Here is a 12,650-nt window from a genome sequence, read left to right as displayed (position 1 = left end):
GAGTAGAAAGAGATGATGGCATGAAACTTGGTAGGATAAGGTGTATTTCAAATCTTTCAATTGAAGAACCAAACCAGGAAAGTCATAAATGGGAGAAGCGGACTAAGTAAAATAATTTATTGATATTTTTAATTAATTGAATTATAATACTTTCTATAATAAAAAATCCATAATTATATTACTAAAAGGTACTCTCTCTGTCCTAATTTATGTGACATAGTTTGACTAGGCATGAAGTTTAAAAAAGAAATGAAAGATCTTTGAAACTTGTGGTCTAAAACAAGTCATAGATATTTGTGTGGATTTAAATCATCTCATTAAAGGTAAAAGGGGAAACTTCAAGTTAAATGATTTCTAAACATAAAAATATATCATTCTTTTTTAGACAAACTAAAAAAAAAAGTCTGGTACTATTTTTTCTGTTGGACCCGTGCTAGCACGGGCTTTCATCATCTAGTTTATATAAACTCTCGAACAACGATTTGTTTCAAGGGAAACTTACATAAATCACTTTCTTTTAAGAGCTTTTAACAATCCGTAGCTACATTTTATGTATTTACATTTCGCAGCTAGTTTAGGGTAATTTGCTATTCAGTTGTATCCAACCTGTCGCATGTATTTGAATAAATGCAACCTTAATTATTTTGAATACATGTGTATTCAAAATGATTGTATTCTAGTTTATTTAAATACACGAAGGAGCTGTGTATTCCAATGTATTTATATATTAATAGATCCTTTTATATTTGAATGTATTCGAGCTCCGATCAGCAAGGTCGCCGCAGGACGTCGCAAAGGTTGAATGTTTTAGACTGTATTTTAATGTGTTTGAGCTGTCGCTAGCTTGTATTTCACTGCTATAGTGTGTATTCGAGTGTATCAAACAATGATGGGTAAATTTGTATACAAACAAGAAAAATTCATATACAAAATTTCAGATTCACTGTATTTACTCGAAAAAATTGTATACAAACATATGTATATAGATCATTCAAACAACACATACAGTCAAATACATACAGTTTGCCCAAAAATACAATCAGCTAAATACATTAAACTTATATTGACACTAAAAAATGACGAATACGCTTAAATATACTCAGATTTGAGATACAAGAAGGAGAAAAAGCCATGGAATACACTTAAATATACTCAGATCTGAGATGTAAGAAGGAGAATGACGAGCATGTGTATTTTCTTAATTTGAGATTGTCTCCCCTTCTCAAAAACGAATACAAGCCTCAGATCCAATCTCTCAGAGACTGGCTCACCGGTGGAAGAATTTTCGCCGGTACCTCGACGGTGGCGGCGGCGGATATCATCGCCTCCGCTTTACGGTTCTCATTTTCGAGATCTGGTTCTTCTTCGTCTTCTTTATGTACTATTTCTTCTTCTACGACATCGTTTTCATATTCTTCTTGTTCAACATCAGGTTCTTATTTAATGCCTTGTGGTTCTTCAACTTGTTGTTTTGTGGATTCAGAAGCTTTGGTTTTTCGATTCTTAACCATGGTGAATAATGAGGTAGACAGAAGATAGAGACTGGAAATTAGGATTTTTTGATTTCGGGGCTATGGTTTTGGTGGAGAGAGAGGATAATAAAGAGGAGTATAGGGATGACGAGAGAGAGAGAGAGAGAGAGAGAGAGAGAGAGAGAGAGAGAGAGGTGAGGGAGAAACTTGATACAGTGGAAGAACTCTAGAGAGAGGTGAGGGAGAAGCTTGATACAGTGGAAAAACTCTATGTATATGTATAGCAACGATATGTAAATTAGAAAATCACAATAGCTACGAATTTAAATAAATTAAATTCTAGTTATTATCAATAAATACCTCCTAGAGGTAGCTATGGCAAGTAATTTTTTCTTTTTTCAATTAAGCACCCGAATGCATGATAAAGTGTTCCTATTAGATACGTTCAATTCAGATTTTGGAAAAAAAATTGCGCATGTTTTCAAGCATATCTTAGGTAGTTAAGTTGACCACATAAAATATGTCATCCCCTTTAATTATACACATTAGCCTCAATTAGAAATGTCTGCAGTTTTACGACTTATTGAGACCAATGCGTATAATTAAAGAAGATGACATATTTTAAGTTGTTAACTTATCTACATAATGGCACTTGAGAACATAGGCAAAAGAATTTCCAAAATTTTAATCGGAAGTGCCTAATATGATATCATGTTCTTTGGGTGGTCAATTGGAACAAGCCATAGTTTGAGTGTCTAAATAAAATTTGCTGACAAGTTTAAGGGGTTGTCAATGTATGAAGCCAACATTTTTAGCCATTTATAGTTGTGTATACTCCGTGTATAATAACAAGTAAATAATGAATGTATAATTAGTATGCCCAGTAATTATATTGATTATGCATTCTTACTGGCTACAAGTTGAATTTTATTTTTATTTTTATTGTGATTTTGTCAAACGGATTGATAGTGTAAAAATCTCATCATGTTTTTTTTTTTTTTTTTTTTTCTTTCTTTCTTGTGATTTTCCAATCATGGGCTATAGTGTGGCCGTCTAATGAGCCCATCGATAAATCCATGAATTGAATTTTGTTTAGTTCCTGGCAGTAGTCGTGGACTCCAAAATAATCCATCAGGGGCTGTCTTAGAGCCTCTTTTTGTTCGAGTCTATCTTGCGCAATGCATAAACTATGCACGGTACAATGGCGAATCGAGGATAATTCGTAGGTTCACGGGAATACAATAATTTGCCTAATATTACTACTATATAGAAACGTGAGTTTCTATACATTACTAAAACTGGATCGTCGTCCGTTTAAAAAAAAAAAAAAAAAAAAAAAGAAGGGTGGGCCTCATATTAAACACCAAGCAATTAAAAAAAAAAAGGAACCCATCATCTCCACTCATATTAACAAAATAAAGCAATATCAAAAAAAAAAAAAAAAAGTGGATCCCATATTAAAAAAATAAATAATGTAAAAAAAAAAAAAAGTGCACCCCATATTAAAAAATCAAACAATATTCATGTAATTTCCAAAATATCTCATTAAGTCAATAATGATGGATTCATTGCCACATGCATATCAACCCATTAATGAGAGCAAATGAAATTATTGTACAGCAAAAAACATGGACCTCATATTATTGCTTTTAAAATATTTGTATTTTAAAATAAAATAGAATTTAATTACTTTTTCATTTTTATTCTTACTCTAATAAATGTGAAAAGAAATTAATGTCGTAAAAGAAAAAATAATATCAAATGGAGATCAAATAATGAATAAGGTAAATTAGTCAAATTATAATTCTAATTGACGTTTCCTTAAAAAACCATACAAAAGACAACATGACAAGTAAAATGAGCTAAACCGAGAATATTTACCAAAAATTAAAAAATAGTAGTTCTTCATTTAAATAGAAAATCAAATTTCTACTTTGTTTCGTTTTAAACATGTAAAATTAATTTAACAATTTGAATTAGAATTATCCAAATCAAAATTTGATAAAAAATAATCAGTATTTACACCTTTAAATTAATTGAGTTAAAATTGAAAGTATCAACTGATGCTTAAATATTACTATTGTTTTATCTTAAAGTGAGGAAAATAGTTTCCTTTTAAACAAGTCTTCTCTTTTAAAAAGTATTAATAAATTTTTGCAGACTTTGTATTCGTAGTAAACACTAATATAATAAAGTTTTGGATACGGAACACAAACTACAATGTTATATTAATCGTGTTTATCAAATTTCTACTTTGTTTCGTTTTAAACATGTAAAATTAATTTAACAGTTTGAATTAGAATTATCCAAATCAAAATTTGATAAAAAATAATAAGTATTTTACACCTTTAAATTAATCGAATTAAAATTGAAAGTATCAACTGATGCTTAAATATTGCTATTATTTTATCTCAAAGAGAGAAAAATATTTTCCTTTTAAACAAGTCTTCTCTTTTAAAAAGTATTAATAATTTTTTGCAGACTTTATATTCGTAGCAAGCACTAATATAATAAAGTTTTGGATACGGAACACAAACTACAATGTTATATTAATATATATATGCATAAAAACAATGCAAACTAATAATGTCAAAAAAAAAAAAGTGTACCCCATATTAAAAAATCAAACAATATTCGTATAATTTCTAAAGTATCCCATTAAGTCAATAATGATGGATTCATTGCCACATGCGTAGTGGGAGCAAATAAAATTATTGTACAGCAAAAAACATGGACCCCATATTATTGTTTTTCTTCAAAACGTTAAATAGCCAAACCATACAATTTTCTTTCTTTTTTTATATTAGCCCGAGATCTAATCTAGATATTAAACTGTTGTATTTGCTATTCCGTCATGTCATTTATTTGTTACGTTTACTAAAATAAATACACTTAAAATAGTTATATTTTAAAATAAGATAGAATTTAATTACTTTTTCATTTTTATTCTTACTCTAATAAATGTGAAAAGAGATTAATGTCGTAAAAGAAAAAATAATATCAAATGAAGATCAAATAATGAATAAGGTAAATTAGTCAAATTTTAATTTTAATTGACGTTTCCTTAAAAAACCATGCAAAAGACAACATGACAAGTAAAATGAGCTAAACCGAGAATATTTACCAAAAATTAAAAAATAATATTTCTTCGGTTAAATAGAAAATCAAATTTCTACTTTATTTCATTTTAAACATGTAAAATTAATTTAATAATTTGAATTAGAATTATCCAAATCAAAATTTGATAAAAAATAATAAGTATTTTACACCTTTAAACTGATCAAATTAAAATTTAAAGTATCAATTGATGATTAAATATTGCTATTGTTTTATCTCAAAGAGGAGAAAATAGTTTCCTTTTAAACAAGTCTTCTCTTTTAAAAAGTATTAATAAGTTTTTGCCGACTTTGTATTGACAGCAAACACTAATATAATAAAGTTTTAGATACGGAGCACAAACAAAAATGTTATATTAATCGTGTTTTGTATATATATATATATAATTACTATCCAAACACAATTACATACACATAGATACACTATAATTCAAAGTATTGGGCCCGTGCGCAGCGCGGGCATACACCTTCTAGTATATTGATAAGTTTACTATAAATATTTGATTAGAAACTTAGTAATTTGTATATTGATTCGATTGATAAAGAATTTTGTAAGTTTTAAATTCGTCTTTGTTTCTATACGGTACATAACACGTGCCTTTGATGTATAGTACATTCAAGGGATTTTTTCATTTGGCCCGTCAGCCGAAATTAATTAGGAAAATTTACTTGCCATAGCTATCTCTAAAAGGTAGTGATAATAACTACTATTTAATTTATTTATATTTCATAGTTACAGTGATTTTCTAATTTACATATCGTAGCTATACCAAATACATAGAGTTATTCCACTATATTAAACTTCTCCCTCACCTCTCTCTCTCCTTTCCCTCTCTTCAGCCCCATACTCCTCTTTATCATCCTCTCTCTCCACCAAAACCCTAGCCCCCAAATCAGAAAACCCTAATTTCCACTCTCGCTATCTCAATATTCACCATGGCTAAGAAAAATCAGAGCTTCCGAATCCACACAACAATAAGTTGAAGAACCACAAGACACTGAACAAGTACCTGATGTTGAACAAGAAGAACACGAAAACGATATCGTAGAAGAAGAAACAGTACATGAAGAAGACGAAGAAGAACTAGATCCCGAAGACGAGAACCGTAAAGCGGCGGGGATGAGATCCGCCACCGCCACAGTCGAGTCACCGGCGGAAATTCTTCCACCGGCGAGCAAATCTTTGAGGGATTGGATCTGAGGCTTGGATTCATTTTTGATGAGTGAAGACAATCTCAAATTGAGCAAATACACCTGTTCATCATTCTCCTTTTTGTATCTTAGATCTGAGTATATTTAAGTGTATTTCATGGCTTGTTCTCCTTCTTGTATCTTAGATCTGAGTGTATTCGTCATTTTTTTTAAGTGTAAATATAAATTTAATGTATTTGGCTAATTGTATTTTTGGGCAAATTAGATGTATTTGAATGTAAGTGTTGTTCAATGATCTATTTACATATGTTTCGTATAAAAAAATTTCAAGTAAATACAGTGTATTCAAAATTTTATATATGAATTTTTCTTGTTTGTATACAAATTTACCCGTCATTGTTTGATACACCCGAATACACTCTATAGCACTGAAATACTAGCCGGTGACAGCTTAACTACATTAAAATACAGTCGAATACATCCAACTTTTGTGATGTCCGGTGGCGACATTGCTGATCAGAGCTCTAATACATTCAAATATAGCCAAAATAAAAGGATACATCAATATATAAATACACTGGAATGCACAGCTCCTTCGTGTATTTAAATAAATTAGAATACAATCATTTTGAATACACATCTATTCAAAGAAATTAAGGTTGCATGTATTCAAATACATCCAAATACACGCGACATCAAATAAGGTTGGATACAACCGAACAAAGATATTTAAATACACTCAAATAAACCGAATTGCCCTAAACTAGCTACGAAATGTAAATACATAAAATGTAGCTACGCTTTATTAAAAGCTCTTAAAAGGTAGTGGCTTATGTAAGTTACCCAATTAATTAAGGGTGCTAGCTAAAATATACAAAACTTATACACGATTATATATATATATATATATATATATATATATATATATATATATATATATATATATATATATATATATTGCGCGTACAATATATATATTTATACTTAATATACAAAACCTATACAATTTGCTGAGTCCAAAAATGTAATTATCCCAGTATTCAAATGGATGGTTAAAATCTTGATCAAATATTTGAATAGTGGATAATGTAAGACCAAAGTAGCTTTGGTAATGGTAAAGAAGAAATGTATGTAAATTCTGGAAAATCCAATTGCGTCTTGGAGGGTCAACATCCAGTTGGTTGACCAAATTAGATCTTTAGCTTAAATCATGGCAAAAAAGCAGGGGCAATTTGCACGATTTCCTTTAATTTTTATTTTTTCATTTAAAAAAAGTGGCTGAAAATACCCAAAGTTTTAGGTTCGAAACCAACAGAATCGAAAATAATAATAATTTCACAAGGTGAACCTATGCCTATTCGGGCGAAGTTACATAAAACCTATGCCGGAGACGGCAGACTTTGCCTTAAGGCGTAACTGAAAGTCTGCCGGAGACGACAAATTTTTTGCAAAAGCTTTGCCTTACGATTTTTTTTTTTTTACTGAACGGAAATTCGAATTCAAAACCTTAGTATATTTTCGGTCACCTTAGTATATTTTCGGTCAGCTTTTTAAGCGAAAGACAAAAAATTAAAGACCATCAATTTGCGGGATAGAAATTAAAGATCACCCCCAAAAGAAGGACGTCCGCGCAAAAAAATGAAAAAGCAGCTCAACTCCCACGGATGATGCCAATTCAATTAATTTCTTATAGTAGTAAATTGACTGATGAGTCACCAACAATTTTATGAGTTCTTAAATAAAAGAGGTACATAGTAAAGGAAAAATATTATTTTATGCTCTATTTCATTTTTCATTTCAAAGAATAAACAGTTAAATAAACCCAGTTTTATGCTCAAATAATAAAGGATATTTCTTTTCAACAGTACAAAGAAATACTAGTGCCATGCATATCAGAACAACAAAATCTGAAAATAAAGTAATACTGATGTTCATTTGATGGGCTATGTAAACTAACTTGATAAATGATAAGTATAATTAATATTTCAAATGATTATATTTTTAGTTGACTCTTGCGTTTGATGAATGATTGGTAATTAGGTTTGAACTAAATTTATTTTATCAGATAGCTTAGTGGATTTCACTTAACACTTGGCTAATTAACAACTACTAGTGAAGCTCTCCCATTTGTTGGTATCTGTATTTTTGTTAACACGTACTAATTAGAAAAAAGAAAAAAAAAGAGTCTATTTTTGTACGAGAAATCATTTGTACAGAAGTAGGTAAACACAAAGTATCAAAATTGTCGGATTATCCAACAGCAAATGACAACAATAGAATCTTTTATTAAACGGAAAAATGAAGTATTTAATTCCACTTGTCAAATCAATTACACATTATTTTCAGAGTTGCTTTCTGCTGAGCTAAGAATATTATAACTTCTTGTAAAAGTATATGAGTCAGAAACCTTATAGAATTTAAAATTTTGACACCTCACCGCGCTATTATTATTTTTTAAATAAAATTGATCGAAAAATTGACAGTTAATTAGAAAACACTAAAATATTTCCATAAGTACCGTGTTTATGAAGGTACCTTGATTGCATAGTGCACATAGTATATGTCAAAAGTCACTAAAAACAAAATATCGAACTCACCAATTAAAAAGAGAGGAAGACTTTGATTGGAAAGCGATAATTTTTTAATTATCTATAAGTTTTTAGCAAACATTAGGTATTGATGATAAGTTCATCATGAACCTCATTTTGTCTTTAAAAAACGAGTTTGTTTAGTGACAACCAAACTATAAGTATTCTCCAAAACCGTAAATACATCATCCTATTATCCATCACAATTTTTTTCTCAAATTTTCTCACAATCGCAATCCAAACAATTAAATAGTACTTTCTAGAAACTATTTTTTCAACATGAGTTTTTCCAAAACATTTCAAATCAAAACACGAATTATAACCTGCTACTGCTATATCATCAAATGAAATCACATTTTTGCAATTCAAATCAAAGTAAACATTAAACTAGTGATGCGACAGATAACAACTTAAAAGGCCAAATAATTGGACTTAAGACCAAAAGCTAATATCACAAGTAACTGGACTGTTATATATAGCATGCTAGAGCTATTTTCAACTTCAACTTAGGTCTTTTCATGATGCGAAAGATAACAACTTGAAAGGCCAAATAACTAAATGAAACCAAAAAATTAAAATTTCTTAAATGCAGATTAAAAATATTTGAATTGAAATCACTAAAAGTATCAGTACTAACTATTAACATAGCTCATTCCCTATTTTTGGACTTCCAATTTTTCTCATTCCCTACTTGGGAGTTTTTATGCTCTTTATTACTTTATGTATTCCCGTTTACCCGATTAATTCCATGATTCCATCCTTAGCTTTCACGTTTAGGAACTTTCAAAAAATTGTTCTCCCAATTTCCCCAGTGATTCAACTCCCTACTGATTAATAATCCAAAGTTCCCAATAATTACGTAATTTTTCATAAACAAAAAGGCTTACAATATCCAAGGACTTCCTATTTAGGTGAGAAGTTCACATCTTTAATGGCTAATGCCATATTAATCACATAATTTTGCACGAGTAATCAATTGATTAGCATGCGAAATCATTACATTTAGGTGCATTTGATCACCCACCAAGATGGCCCCATATAAGAGATGGGTGGCAAAAATCTAAATGAACAAAAACTACATTTGTCATTTTGTGCAACTGATCAGTTTTTATGTGTTATGTTGATCTGACTTGGCCTGCTGGAAAGTTTAACTGGAAGTGCATAACTAGTTTCTTATGCAATAATTTTCCATTTAGATTTTGCCACTCATTCTTGTTACAAATTTAATTTGTTTCATCATTTCAGTTTCGAACTTTTCCTAGGGCTATATCATCACGATAATTCAATCTCAGCCATCGATCAACAGATGAACTTTTATATCATTAGAATGTTGGAAGGATATGAAGAAAATGGTCTCCACTGCAAGTAGAAAGATTAAGGCCCATAATTAAACTTTGTCATTATATAATCTAATACTATCTTGGTACATGCTTGACCAAATCATTCCAACCAATTATCCCTATTAAAATAAATTGTAAAATATTTATATATTTCAAGGAAAGTGAAAAAGGAAAAAAGTGGTAACATATAGAAGAATAAAGTTAAATAATTATAAGATAAGTGAGATTCCTCTTTACCAATCCAAATTGGAAAGTTGGACATATCTGTCAAAAAGAGTGAGCTAACATTTCTGCTGGCCTGCCCATTTTCATGCCTTTTTTCCTTTAGAGACTGCTTCTTCCTTAAGGTTTTTCCTTTTATATATTCTAATAATTTAGTGTGTATGACAGGGTGAATGTGAGTCAGGCCCCCTTTTTGCCCACTTCATACCAATTTTTAACAATATAATAACCTATTTTGTTTGTTGAAAGAGAGCTAATTAAGACAATAAAGTTTAAAATCCCAACGAAAAAAAAAGAAGCTCTGACAATTTATAGCAGGGGAGAGCCAAGTGGAAGCAAGGGGATTCTTCCGAACCCCTTTGATGGAAATTTACATTATATATATAAGGTTAAAATTATTTTTTACTTATATATAGTAGATGTTGAATCTCTTGACTTCGTCGTGTGTGTTACTTCTTCAAATTTTGAACCCCCCTTAGTGAAAATCATCTAAGACCGGTATCATAAAAAAAGATAATCGCGATGTCTCTTCATGATTGACGTTTTTAGTATAAAGTCAAAGGTGAGGACAGTACAACCTTGGTCAATAGCATTTGGAGTTCCACCCCTACTACCACAAATATCACGACCTATATAAACCACTCGAGTATACCTTTCTAAGGCCAACTGAGCAAAATGAAGCAAATTTGATTCAGACCTGGGAGATGAGAGAAAAGAGAGAGAGGAAAATAGGAGGTACTAGTGAGACGATTCAAGTCCTTCTGCAAGAGTTCCTCGATGAGAAGAAAACCATAGCAAATGATTTGGATAGTTGTTACGGTAGTGAATATTAAGGAGCATACACGAAAGGTTGAGGCAATGAGGAGCTACACGGGTATCTACATGCACATCCCCATCTACTATTGGCTGAACCAATCAATTGAACATCCACTTAAGAAAATACAAACTATTTTGACTCAAATTATACATGTAAAACAAAAATATTAATAGTAATCAGAACAAATTAAAGTTGTGTTTTGGTAAATTAAGTTACTTATAACGTAATAAGGGCTATTGTCAGCATAACATTTGTGGCAGAGCGTAAAGTTAGTTAGAGAGGCATTGTAGTAACAACTCAAAGAGAATTACAGAAAGAGTTTTCTGCACACTGGACCAATTATTTGTTCTTCCATGTGATCTCTATGAAAAGTTACATTTAAGCAAAAGAAATGCATTCTATACGGAAAGGCACTTTAATTTATTGTTATATTCGAGTCACAAGTAAAATGTAAGTATTTGTTTGTTAAATACATGTTACCAAGTGCAAAGCAAAAGAATAGTTAGTTGAACAATCACAGGTACAATAGCTAAAAGGGGAAGGGAAAAAAAGGGAACTCCCTCTGTTATGAATTACTAGTAAATAAAAAGAAAATAGTATAAGGCTCTAAATTATTATAGATTATCAGTAAAGAAATGGATGCGCACCTAACTCAACTCCAAAATGGGCTGTATGCGATGATTGTTCATGCTATATAAGGAGACCAATTATCCATCTCATATCTGATGTGGGTCCTTAACACTCCCCTGCACGCCCATATCTCGTTAACTGGAGCATGGACAATATAATATAGGGGCATTTTGGTTTTGAAATACCTTAAAAACATGAATAATAATGTTTGGTAAATAAAGTTTCAAACACATATAGAACCTTACATTTAACGAAGTACAAAAATAGAACCATATGATTAGAGAGTAATGATAATGTACATGGTTCCATACCGTTTTAGATTCTTTCTTTTAAGATGTTGGTACACGAAACCATGAGAGCTTGTATTTACATTGGTATAGGAAAAAATAGCAGAGTTAGGACTTTAGAAATTATTTAAATACAGGACACACATAAAGAGTAAGTGCAACTGAAATGAGAAAATCTTTGTCTTGTATGACATTGATTATCTTCACATAATTACAAACTACATAAAGTTAATAACAATTCTATAATTAAAAGTGATTTAAAAAATATTCAAATAAATTAATCAAAAAAAAGAAAGAAAATAATTATCTAATTGATGGTAAGAATAAGATCCCTTCATATTTTATTCGAGATTTTGAATTTAAATAATAAGAAAAAATTCTAATAAAGAACACTTTCTTTTTAATGATCTTATTCAAATTAATCGATGCGATACAATTATCGAACATCGGGTGGAAAAAAATAGTAAGCATAAAATTTTGTTTTTATGACTTCCCAGTGGAGAGTGAAGACAAGCTTTGAAATTGAGTAGACACCAGACAGCATCAAAATCCATTTTATTTTTACTAGTGGTAGTGGTTGGGTCATTTCACTGTTTGTCTTTTCCAGTACCACCCAGACCACATATTTACAAGAATTTCCTCTTTACCTCTTTTGTGGGTCATAAAAGGAGAAAATGATAAAAATAGTCCGTTATGTTTGAGGATACGTTTAAAATAGTCCCTTAATTTTGCACTTAATAGGTTTGGTCCTTTAAATTTGTCAAAAATTGATACTTTTAGTCTATGTCAAATATATTACCAAATTCTGTCTATTACATTTGACGGAAACTATAAAAAAATGGGTAATCACTGGAAACTCATATTTATATATACAATTGTTTTAATTTTTGATATTCTTAATTTATTTCTAGTGGTCAGGTACAACATTTTGAGCTGCATTTCTGCTATTTTTATACTCCTTTCTAGTGTACTTTCTTATGTTGCATATTTTAGGATTTGATGAGACTATCTTTGATGTCTATAGTT

The sequence above is a fragment of the Lycium ferocissimum genome, unplaced genomic scaffold, assembly GCF_029784015.1.
Source record: "Lycium ferocissimum isolate CSIRO_LF1 unplaced genomic scaffold, AGI_CSIRO_Lferr_CH_V1 ctg45, whole genome shotgun sequence".
NCBI classification, from domain to species: Eukaryota; Viridiplantae; Streptophyta; class Magnoliopsida; order Solanales; family Solanaceae; genus Lycium; species Lycium ferocissimum.
Note: the sequence above shows the minus strand (reverse complement) of the source record.